At 33.8% G+C, this 13,468-nt stretch overlaps 1 protein-coding gene across 1 annotated transcript in view; it reads right to left on the reverse strand.

The window, feature by feature from the left end:
• Nucleotides 1–13,468, reverse strand: part of LOC149628466 (lachesin-like) — a 251,027-nt gene that overhangs the window by 101,305 nt on the left and 136,254 nt on the right. The window lies entirely within an intron of this gene.

A 13,468-nucleotide genomic window follows, 5' to 3' on the forward strand; every position in this document is an offset into this window, starting at 1 on the left:
ATCAACAACCATATTGGAAAATGGTTGACCATAATGTAAAGTTCTAAAAATAAAACGATATCATAAAACAATTTCAATCAATGAATCTCAAATTTTCTCGACAAATGAATTCTAGATCAGTCCTGTTTTACAATCATAAAAAATACCATGTTGGAAAAATTATAGTTCAAAATATAAACTATTAAAATTTGAAATTTATTAAAACAAATTTTTTGATCCAATCCATAAAATTATATTTTCTCAAATTTAATCAAGTCCATGGCATTTTTAAGTAACCTCCCCGCCATATTTTAAAATGGCTGCTCATAATGTAAAGTACTAGAAATAAAGCACATCGACAATGATTAGGTCTCTATAAGGTATCCGAGAATAAAATATTATGAAGCAAAAATCATCTTAACTTTGTAGAGATTTTGGTTTACTTTTGAGCAACGCAATACTCATTGCAAAACGGCACGTATTCTTGTTAAGTAACGTTTACGTATACTTAAGGAAGGGAGCGCCTATAGAAAGAGAGAACTATAGGTGGTCATTAAAGTATTTCAGAGATGCTGGCGCCCCAGCTAAGCTGCTACATAATACAAAATACAAAAATGGCCTAAATGGCAACAGAGATTTCCGAGAGCCCATATAATTTATAACACTTATATAAAAATGTTTTTTGGCATAACGCGCTTTCTACAAAGTACGTCTAAATGAAATGTGAAAATTGCTTAAAACGCAAAACCGTTAGTCCTTTCTCTGGGATTAGAGGTTCACAAAATGTTTGTTCGCGAACACCCGTGGGATTTCTAGCCATTACTAAGATGGCCGGAACAATTTCGATATGATAAAAAAATTTTGTCCATTGTAAGGTCTACCTTCTCAAGGGTGCAAAGTAGTAAAACTTAAAGGGAGACTCTCAGCTGAAAATCTTAGTGCCATGTTTTATTTTTTCCTGGTTCGTTTCAATTAAATATGAAGCCTCAAATTTGTTTCTGATTTTTCAAACAATTTTTTCAATGAAAATTAAATTTTTTAAAATTTGTTAGGCTTAGCAATGGGTCTCGATTTTAGCACACGTACCTACCGGCCAATAAAAACCTCTTTAGGGATAGAGCCAAATCAGCCAATCCCGTGAGGGTTAGAAAATATTAAGTGGTATGTTGTCTGCTTCAAACAGGAAAAGCAGGGCGGGAAATAAGTATTTTTTTCAGAGTGGGCTCGTTACCAGTGACTCCGCGGGGCCCGTCGTCTGCTAAAGTTTGAGGAAGATAGTAATTGAGTTGCAGCTTGACTCTGCTGAGGTGTAAAAGATGGGTTTTTAATTTTTTCCATCTCGAAGATCACAAAAAATAATAGTAACAATAATCTAAGAGCACAGAACTTCCCATTCCAAAGGCTAATAACTAGACACTCAAGATATACAACAAAATACGACCCGCCACATTTTAATATAATAAGATTACGAGAGTACTTTGAGTTTAAGTGAAACGTATAAAAGCATAAACCTGCTAATTACTAAAGTTTCTAATCCGCTTATCGTTAAACGATCGAAAACGCGTATTTCTTTCGAGTGCTAAAAAGTAGAATACATATTTCTGAACATAATGCAGACGACGCAAATGAGACTCGCCCGAGAAAATCTTTGGGGGTTGACTCTTATAAATCACGGGCGCTGATTGGCCGGTAGGTCGCTTTATCAAAATTCAAATGCATGTTTTGGATACAAAACTTCAAATATTGTTTAACATTATAAATAGCGCTTCAAAAAATCTGAAAAAATTCAAGGTGGCATATTTTAACATAAGGAATCAGAATAAAAATACTTCATTTTTGCCAATAGTGTCCCTTTAAAATGTCTGTAGGATTGGATTTGGGTTCAGTAAGAATATTAGGTCGTTCAGAAGAGTTCACAGACTACATAAATAATACACATTACTAATAATTGTTTCTATGGTTTGATTATATTTGATGGTCAGAACAAATCGATTATGCATTCAAGATCTCTTAAAACTACCAGTGCTCAGCAAAGGGATCCTGCACTTTCCGTCACGACACGTTTGTTAAATTTGGGGCTTTCATTTTAAAATATGGCGGCAAGTTGATTTATAAAAGCAGAGAGGGCCATCTATAAGATATTGCCGACAATATATTAAATATTAGTTAAATCGGTTAGAACACGCGGTCGATATTCCATAAAGAAGATTATTTAAAATTTCTAGCCACCATTTTTCAAGATGGCGCCGGATTCTAAGCATCGTTCTTATTGTGTACCTAAAACTAATGTATAGCGTCCCTGCAAAATGCAAAAAGCCTCGGTAAAGTGGTTTGGACTGGGCGATCACTATAAATCAATCAGTCACTGAGAACTTAATTAGACAAATAAATTTTCCAGGTAGTTTAATTTTCCACTAACTGAAGACGATAATTCTAAATCTCTATTTAGGATTGTTATGATTTAAAAATATTTGCTCTGAATTCCATAGAATTTAAAGAAGAATAATTTTATTAATTCGGTACTCGAAGAACAGTTTTACTATTAATTTATTTGTTAATTAACAATTGTTATACAACGAGCAAATATTCATTTAAATTATCATGTACACGAATCTAGATTAAACGTTAAAAAAAATAAGAGACGACCAAATGGGGTTATATCCTAAACACCGGAGGCATATGGGGAAGAAAATAGGAGGATGCTATCGTTGTCATGGCAACGGTAGGCGACACCAAATCCCAAGCCAGTGTCCCTGACTGCTAATCAAAGATATATCCGGAGCATTTGTTCTCGCTGACCGTGAGACCTTTAAGAGATTGGAGAAACCCACAAATGACCCCGCGCAACCATTAACCCATTTGTCGAAATCTATTTCGGCCGCTTTCTATATATCCTAGCCTAAAACTCTATCCAGAGTTCTTAATAGATATTTATTACTGGAGAGACTATAACCAAAACAAATATCAAGCAACCTTGAAGCTATACTAGTATATGATAGAATTTCGAGGGAATATCGCAGGTAGGCAAAATATAAGCGAAATGGTTTCAATTTGACACGGGAGTTAAGTAACGAGGTTTTCTGTTTACTTAGCGATGTCTCCTGTCCATTGAATAATTAATTTTGCTTTAGCTGATTTTCATCTGGTGAAAAACAGAATTTTACTTGAGTTTACTTACTTTTTGTAAAAGATCATGTTGCTTCAACTGATTTGATCTTGGATCAAAAATATTTTTACTTGAACTTCTTTACTTTTGGTGAAATGCAATTGATATAGTAGCTTTTTTCAAAAGACTTCAAGAATTGAAAAATCCCCGCAGTTATTACAACTTACAGATAAGTTAGGTCAGAATAACAGAGGCATCAAACATTCCTAAAACTTTTAATCACGAATTGTAGCCATCACTGTTCCAAAAACAAAACCACTCTTTGATAGTCAAATGATATTAATTTTACGGCAATTTGGGAAAAACTGTTGATTATAATCCATATGGGATTTCTCGAAACAAACAGGACCTAGAATTTTGTTGTTCACAGTCTCTTGGCTCTTGAAGATCATAAAATATTTTGAACCCCTTGAATTGTCACTAACTTTTCAAGAAAAGGTACATTGCTCACTAAACGCTATTACTGAATAGCTACAAAGCGCTAGTCTCATGTTATATTATTCTTGAATCACGAAGCAGGATCCAACCTTCACATGTACATCTCATTACAAGTCTAACGAATCTTTTTATAATTCTTGTGTTAAACCCAAATTTTTCAAACGAAAAATCTGTTTATATCCTAAATAACTGTTTCTATGTTTGGTATTGTTGGTTAGCAAATGCTTGACATTCTATTCTTCTTTTTCAATGAATCATAGTTAGGCACAATATATTACAAGTGTAATATATATTACCAGTTTAAATTCAACCTCGATCGCAATAAGATGGCGGTGTGGTTTCACTATAGGCTTTACCAACTTTTTCAACACAGCTCTGACTCTTAATTTCTTCCCTGTCCCCTAGTGGTTATAGTGACACGTTATTGCGTGAGTTTTTAAACCCCTGCAACCCAGTTGGGAATGGCATAGCGCGAACCAATCTTTTTTAAACTATAGTTCTTGTAAGGGACTGTCGAAAAAACACCATGGAAAGCCTAGAGACATTTTTCACAGCCATCAAATGATGTTTTAGAACTGGTTGAGAAAGAGTAGGCTTTATACGGTTGAAAGAAATTAAGTATAACTTAAAAAGGAAGGCATATTAAGAGAGCAGCGTCCGGATGCGCGTAGTTTAACGCGTCATGATGGAATAAAATGAAAATTTTGATTATGTTAAGCCCTCGAGGCAGTCAAAAGTAAATCCTACTTTGATTGGTATATCCCGAATAAATTAGGAAAGACAACCAACCGGTAAAGAAGTGAAATGAGAAGCTCAAATTATGAAGTTAATCGCGTTAAAGCATTATTGGAATAATATTAAAAATATTTTAAGTGAAGAATTCTAAGTGCGTTAGCCAAACAGCAGCCAAGATGGACTGTTTATTTCCTGGATTTTAATGCGTAGAAAACTCGTGTGTTAAGCAATCTAGGGGTCATTTAAAGACGTCATAATTGAAGAAAACATACAGAAGTCAAGAAAGGGTTCCAGAACAGAACCGACTTGCCAATCTTTTTTAATGTAGCTCGAAGATTTTTCTCTATCGAATGTTCTATAAATGTCTGAAGGGCGAGTCATTTTAAATGCAAAACAAATTTTCAGTCTCGAGATAAAGCCATTATGAGAATGGATTAAACGGTTGATATATATACTTTAAGTGGGAATGTCTCGCTTGGAAAACAATCGACAACGGTCAAGCCATTAATACATAAAGGGCCTTTTTTAAGTTAGTTCAGAATCAGTTGAAAGATTCATTTAGGATGTATCGGTAAAGTACGCTCATCGAAAACCAACAGAACATGACTTCAAGCAATGCTTCTTACAGAAAAGCAAATAAAGCATTCTTAATTAATTTTTTTAATATCACTTTTGCATGTTTAACTATAATCAACGCTAATGACTTTTAAGATCGTACACACCTATGAGGATCTAATTGGCTTTCTTTATGTATTTGTTCTTTATGCTCAATCACTGTTTCTTACCAAAAATTAGCCATCAGTAATGCTAATGGAAGGTTTTAGAATCGGTTCGGTTCAGTTTCTCAATGTATGGATCTACGCCAGTAGTCCAGTTTAAAACTTTATATTCTAGACACGTTTTAATATAGCTTTTTTATTAACTCCTATTTTATAATCGTTTATTTAAAAATATAAGTTGTAAAAAACACTATTTTAAAAAAAAATTTAGAAAAAAGGTTTCAAGGCACTTATAAAGTTTAAAAATTAATGCTCTTCAACTTGTAAGCTTCTGTTAAATGGTAAAATAAGACCTTTCGAGGCGAGACAGTGGCTGGTTGGTAAAGAATAAAGTCACCTTTCTATTCCCAAACCGCAGACGCCGCTTAACTTATTCAAATACTCAGCATGGGATAGGATATTCTAAGATGGGGATCAGATGTCCACGTCCATTGTTCCATCTTTCATTATATCGCCTTACCCTCTTCTCTTCTTTAACCCTCTTCCCAGCCATTTCCGTCTCTCCCTATTTTAAAGATTAGAACTTGTCGCCATTATCTTCTCGCCCTTTATAAAATCGAAAATACCTGCCTCGATTTTCTACGCTGGTAATCAACTCGCCATTGAAATTCCTGAACCTGTTGTTCAATATCGTCTGCACGTTTAATTACCAAGACTAAATGATTTAATACAAAGTTTCCATTTCCGTTTTGGTTTCATCATAACCAAGAGCAAATGAAGGACGAGTACAATTCTCGGCTTATTATAACCCTCGCCCCTTGCTAGAAGAGTTTTATGGTGCCGAAACCCGGGGAGAGTTAGCGGTGAAATCGGGATTATCGGGAAAGTTTTCAAGTAAATTACAGAATCACTATCGAGTGAATTATGTACCATAGTAAACGGACAGGAGTTTAATTTTAATTTTTGGAGAGAGAAGCAAAACCACAATATTGAATAATATTATGCTGTTTTGCCACCATGGCGGCATGGCCTAATCATTTAAGAAGCCAATTTTAATGCTTTCTTAGTTAAATTTACTTCCTTCAACGCTACTCCAAGCATAAGGAAAGTAAACAAATTTTAACTAAAAATTCGCTACTGCTCAAATAGCTCTTTTCGAAATCGCCATTTTTGTGAAACCACAAGTAAATTGGGAGAAGTGCGTAGCTTCAGCTTTAGCTAGTGTAAGACGTCCCATTTACCGTAAAAACACTGTTCACCGCGCAAGATTTGAATGCATCCAATCAGAGAGAGGCAAGTTATTGGAAGAAATATTCCTACACCGCCACGACACGGACATTAATCTAACTAAAATCGTTCAAGCAGGACAGACGAAAAGAAAATAGTTTCGGGCAAGTGTATTCATCCACGAGTCCCCGACTGTGGAAAAGCGTGAAAAAAAACCCATAACTAGTCGCTTCACGAAATATCCTTTGATTTTTTCCGATAAAACTCACTCATGAGTAAGCGCACACACAATAGAGATCTGATCTTGAAACCATTTACTAACAATTCTTGATGTTTTGAGCCAAGAAAAAATTAAGTTTTCAATCGAACTTCAAAATAGGGTAGAGTCCATCCGGAAGCACCAAGGCCAGTTATTTCTAAATAGCCTTTGATGGAACTTCAGGTTCTTTTGGAAATTCCAGGGTTACGAGAGGAGATACGGCAAAGCAGCGTATAGACCGTAGAACTTTGTAATCTCTCTGTGGTCGTTAGAACTCCCAGGGGATCACCTCGAGTTTTTCCGCCTGTGTTGAGTCGTTTCCTAGTTTCCTTATTTTACGCCATTTCCAAGTTCGTCCCTCGTTCCGAAGTAGCTTTATGAGGTGAATACTATATCGCCTCGTGAGGGAAACAGTCTGAATTCCATTTCATACTGTTCTACTTTTTCGTCTAGCCGTGTATTTCGGTCATTTAGATTTCGTCAATATATAATACTACACTGAAATAATTTTATGTCTGGGATTTTATATTACACATATAATTTCTGATGGATAATTACCAATTCCCGGTTACCATAAACTGTCAGAGAAATCATAGCTAATAACATGTAATAATCTGCCCAGCCATTGTTCCACCGCGATTTTCTAGTCACAGTGTCTAGATCAGCATTCTAGCAGTTCAAAATCGAAGGCCCAAACTAAAATCAATCGATGCAAGATGTGCTTATTGTTATACTGAAAAAGTTTCTGAATCTCAGCGCCAAATTTTGGAAACTGTTTGGTAATTTATAACGTAAATTACGACGCTTTTTTGGTAAATTACCGATCAGTTACGGATGGTAAATCAAGGCCCATATGCCAGCGCTGTACTTAAATTTCTTTAAATATAAATTATAGAAACAAAATCAAAATTAGTCTAGTTTGACACGTTACCTTTTTATAACTTTTTTCTCACGTTTGACAAAGGTTTTAGTCAATAGAGAGCTACTAGGAATAATGGCGTGACGTCACACCGTCTTATCTCTTAACTCGGCTCTACCGATCATATATTAGAAGTCGTCAGCAGTGGCATTACAAATATTCAAGGTTCGGAAAACGTTTTTGGAATGAAATCTCCTGACTTTTCCAGGTTATCCATTCCACAAACTTCCCTGGCCATTTGCAATAACGTACATGGCGAACATATATGAAAACCAATCTAAATTCACTAGAATCATTTTTGCACGAGTTGTTATTGTTAGCCAAATATATAGTTTAAATTTAAATAAAAGCATAAATAACCGAAGCGAGCTCCACGAATTCGGAGCTCTGGTCAAATCACAGACAACACATTTTTCTGGTCACCCTTATACTGTTATCCAGACTTCAAATTTCCCTTCAATATATTATCTCTGACATTTCCCTGTCATTTTAAAGTTCCTGACTTTTCCAAAATTTCCAGATAGTGTACGAACCCTGAAATTAGACCCCAAAGATTTTTCGTTCGCGGCACGTTCACTGTAGAGCTTTCTTAGCCAGAGATATGACGCTTACATAATTGTTTCCTAATACGCTATTTCCGTTATGGTTATAGACTGCTTATACATATTGAAAGATTTTGCGAGAATAAAGAATTGGAAAATCGATTATTACAAATTATAGGCTTTGAATATATATTTTTATCTAAATGTTAGGTAGGTATTAAATTAGGAAATCGATAGCAAAAGTCTAGGAATTTTAATGATTAATGCTCCTACGACGATTTTTGGTACTACTTTTCTCAACAATTTAAAAGCAATTTATATTAAAATTTCCTTTTCGCACTCGTGGAAAACAATGAAATGAAACCTTAATATTCTTGAAAAAAAAAAATTCGCTCCACAGTTGAAATTTTTTTCATTTGAAACAAGTTCTCCATTCTGAAGAATTTTTTTCTTAAGTCATACACGAATTCATACCTTTCTCACATATCGAATGTTACTAAAGGGATTTTTGAGAATGTATCTCTATCAATTTACATAAGTCTCCATACATCAAAGTCCTAAGTCTAACTCACAGTGAACTTCGTCTCTAAATTGCACGTTGCCGAACCATCTTGTAAAATTGGCTGAATTATTATTATCACCCCCATGATTTTTTTTTAAATATAAAAATTAGTAGGGGTATATAGTTCTTAAAAGAATAAATAACTGCATGTTGTTAAAATTTCCAGTGTCTATGGGGTAATTTGGTAGTAGAAAACTGCCAAAATATAATGCGCCAAATTGCGAGTCAAAAATCCTTTTTACTACGTTGGTGAAAGGACTCTGTATCTCCATATTGAAAACGTACATGTTTTGGCTGCCATTACAATATTTAACATTTGCTAAAATAACTCTGTAACAAAGATTTACACATCATATTTTACATTTCAAGTCAAATATTGTAAATAGGATTCATAAACCAATTTGTTATAAAAAATTCCGGTTATGTGTAATTTTAAATCATTATTGGCTTACAGAAATCTCACTATTTCTAGGAATCTAGTCTATGGACCTTAATTAACACAGAACAAAAATTGGCTAAACGATGGTGAAAACTAGGAAATATTTGGTAAACTCTGGAGTTGTTGAACAATTGAAACTTATCGTGATAAACCTATGACGGGGTGTTTCTAACATTTGGGGAAGTAACTTCTAATAAGAAAATCTGGTATTTGAGGGCGGACGACGAGAGAAATGAAACTTTTTATGAATAAAGTCTATGAAAAAATACGTACTTCCTATCCTGTTTCTCTCTCTTTTTTTCATAAAGAGTGTGGAATTTTTTTGCAGTAGCCTCTATGGTTTTCAACAAAATTGGTTTTTTTATTCGCGGCATTACACGCTTTCTCGGTGAAAAATGTCATAAAAGCAATTTAATGTTAGTGCTGAGAACAGTTTTTTCTCTTCATCTCTTTTGCTAGGCGTTTTTTATCTAATCCTCTCTTCATTCGGGAATGGTATGACATTTTCCAAGTCTTCATGGACTTGCTATGTTACATGTTGCAATATAATATAAAGTTACTTTGTGCGGGATATTCACTTAAAAAAACCTACGACAAGAATATAAATGCACTGAATTGAAACGAGAGGGTAGTCGCTTTTTAGATTTTCAGGGGAACAATAACGGGATACGTTAAGTCATATTAGCATTAATAAAAACTGTCATTGTCGACAATGACGGGAAAGTGTAAAAGATAAGTGTAGAAAATTAATTGCCTGAAGTGACAGATATTCAAATTTTCTCTTTTGAAGACATGATTATAAAACATCAATTATTTGAAAAAATTCTTATCTTAGTTTTTTTTACCAAAATTTCGAGGATGCCCATTTCCGCAGAATTTTCGAGAATCATAGCCCAGTTCCGCACAGTTTTTACATCAAAAGTTTAGTTCAACATTTTTTACCATAACCCATTTCCGCACAAATTGCAAATTAAACATTTTTATTTTCTTGTAGGTTCGGTTTGAGTTAGGTTAGGTAAGGTTCGGTTCGTTTAGGGTTAGGTCAGGTTTGGTTTGATTCGGGTTAGCTTAGGTTAGGTAAGGCTATGCTACAATAGATGGTTGCTATTTAACTTGTGATTTGACCATTGCAATTTCACTTTCGATATAGAAAAGTGTATTGATAGACGTAAGCATTGAAACAAGTGTTTTTGTTAAAAACATCTACAAAAAGAAGGATTTTTCAAAACTGCATTAAAAATAAATCTATTGTTAAATAGCATCGACATTTTTACGATCATTAAACCTCACATTTTGGCTTTATCCGGTTCAACGGGATTCGGTCCAATAGGCCAGCAGCATTAGCTTCTGGGTTTGAAATTGTAATCAACAAGAAAATAATCATTTTTTATTAGCAAACTGTGTGGAAATGAGTTGTGAAAATTTTTGCGGAAAGGGGCTATAGGTTTTTATAGTGTGAAAAAAAACTATGTGGAAATGGGCGACCACCATTTTTTAAACCGTGTATACCGACTACGCTGATCAATTATTAATGATTGAAGTCATAATTTAAAGGGACTGCAAAGAAGGCATCGACGGATGGGTAAAAGTTTTTTGAAATACGTCACAGACATCACGTGACGCCAAGATACAAAGACTCATCGTGGAGTGCAACTGTACAACTAGCCCTTTGTTTTTCGCGAGATTGCAGCGCCAATTCCATGAAGTGGTTGTTTTCGAAATAAAACGAACTAAGCTTCTTTGAACCACGCCTCTCCTCGGTCACGTGTCTCTGACGCATTTCAAATAATTTTTACCCACCCACCAGTGCCTTCTTTACAGTCCCTTTAATGAAGACAAGGTTTTTCCCAATTATAAAAAAAGTTTATAAAGTTGTTTCTAATTTAAAAGAAAATATTTTCCTGATATTTAAAAGATTACTTATTAACTTTAAAACAGGTCCAAAAACATTAACTGTCTGTCAAATGAAAATTTTTTAATATGCACAGTTTTAGCTTTCTCCCTCTTACTTGTTAATCCTTATAATGAGAAACACACTAAGTTGTCTGCCTGTTATTCTCTTTTAGTTGCAAAAGGTAACAGTAGAGGGCGCGTATATCTCCATTAATTTTAAAACTAACCAAGCACAAATTGTATTTTTGAAAACGAACAAAGTTAAAAATTAATATTTAATAAAAATTTGGGAATTAGACGGTGGGAGTGGAAGGTTAAAATAAGCTCGTATAAAAACAATATCCAAGGATTTTTTTAAAAATCTTGTATTGAATTTTTTTACATGTTTCAGCGTCAACAGAAAATTCTGAAGCGAAAATTCCGCCCACTTTGGAATTATTTTCTATTTTCGTATTCGCAAACTGGAAAATGGAAATTCGATTCAAACAAATTGAAAATCTAAAGCAAAAATAATTCTAGAGTAACACGCAGTCGGTTCGTTTCTGGGACATTCTTTTTCAAAAGAAGTAGAAAAAAAATTGAATGTATTCAACGCGGCAGAAAAACATTTGGTTCCAATCGTTAATTTTCTTTTTCAGATGTGAGGTTTGGTAATAAATTAAAAATGTAAATTTTTAGCCTTTAGAAGATCAGATCGTGGGGATAGACTAAAAAAATAATCGTATATATTGTTGAAAAGGAATTTTTTAAACCGTGGGCGACGAACGAAAATACTTTTTCTGTGTCCTAAGAAGCGTCTGAGGTAATATTTGAAAGAAACCATTGGACCGAAATTAATTCGATGGATAAAAAAGACCGTATCTTTTTTTGCTCTTCCTGTTATTCGAGTTGCGCCCTAATTTTCTCGAAAAGTAGTAATTACAAAGAACCTTAGCGTGAATATTATGCATGTAGAATATGTGAATCGAAAAGGGGAATAATTTCTCCTCTTCTGCATTTTCTCTTCAGTTTCAACGATAGCTTTTAGGTTGCATTGAATTAGTTGCGATTATAAAAACAGCTCTGACTTATGGTCCACTAATCAGCACCGTAAATTTTGATCTTATCTATTTTCCATTCAAATAACTTAAATAATTCGGCTTTTGCAATGAATTATTATGTTCATTTTGATGATAATTTTCGTAGTGCAGTCTTAATTGATTTGCCTGTTTACTGTGAAAATGAAGCATATAAGAGCAAATGCACCATTTTTTCTGGCTACCTTTATGTTATCCTTTTAAAAAATTGCTCCAATTTCACATTGTCAAGAATCGACAAGGCTATAAGCCTCGGCTCAAAAATTTCCCGAACCATTACAGTAGAATTTTTCTTTAGGGATCACGTGATATATGTTGATAAATTGCCGTTGTTACACGCGTGAGGGCGCTTGCTACGCATTGCCGTTTTTAAACGGCTTTGCCTGTCTATGGGTTTGGTGGTCTGAACTCAGACTTAGTTTTCCAAATTTCTTCCAAAATCGCAAAATTATTTTCATTAAACTAATTAGAATACATAATAGTCTCTGATAAAAGGTTCCTTTTGACATAAATAGGTCATATAATTAAGTTAAACACTTGCCTGTTAATTAAATATAATTCCACTTAAAAGGACTTAAACCGAATAATTACATTTCAAATAGACCAAAGCACGGTTAGTATTATTGTTAGGAAAACTCTCCGTTTAATTAAGGTCCACCTTTCTTATAATTTTACAAATTAACGAATGAAAAGAATCAAGTCTGCTCAGAATGAAAAAAATTCTTGGCATAGAATTTAATTTTCAAATTAAACTTAAATTTTTAATAACAGAGAGTCCAAATCTTATTAGATTTTGCAAAGTTCGTCAATTTTACATGAGCTCTAAAATAAATTGGCTTAATTTCAAAGGATAATGCTGCATTAACACGATATCGGCCAATTTTAAAAGTGCTCCTTTGTCTTGGGAAAGGTTTTCCTTAAATTTTTAATTACATTTCATTTTTTAAGAAGTTCTTTCGAAAGGTTCTATTTAATTATTTAAATTTAAATGAAGTCTGAGTTGATTGCATTTCGGGAGGTTTTCAATTTATGTACTAATCAAGTCTACTATTTTTAAAGCGTATGCATAAAATATTTTAAATCAAAGGGTCTCTCGCAATGTAATTTCGTGAAATTCTAAAAGTACCATTAAGGTTTAAAAATACTTTGGTCGAATTTTAGATGATGAAATTATATTTTATTTAGTGACTTTTGATGAATATGTTTCTTTTGTTTCAACTTCAGATGATTGGAAATACTGAGACCAAAAATACTGGGTGTTCCAAAAAGGGAAGCGCCGATTTTGAGTTGAAAATGTTCAATGGATACTGTTTACAAGATATAATTAGTGTTTTATGAATGTCCATCTTAATTAATTAAGTTAGCATAGGTTTTCAGTTTCTTACATAAGTTTCTCCAATCATCGCATTTAAACGGTGGAAAATTTATAAAAAAATTTTGACTCAAATCGCCCATAAAACCAGGGACATTAGGTGTTTTAAGAGGGATGAGCAACTCGAAACTTTTCACTTACA

Source organism: Phalangium opilio, unplaced genomic scaffold (genome assembly GCF_054372755.1).
Source record: "Phalangium opilio isolate 3A_F unplaced genomic scaffold, DU_Popi_V2 ptg000105l_1, whole genome shotgun sequence".
Taxonomy (NCBI): domain Eukaryota; kingdom Metazoa; phylum Arthropoda; class Arachnida; order Opiliones; family Phalangiidae; genus Phalangium; species Phalangium opilio.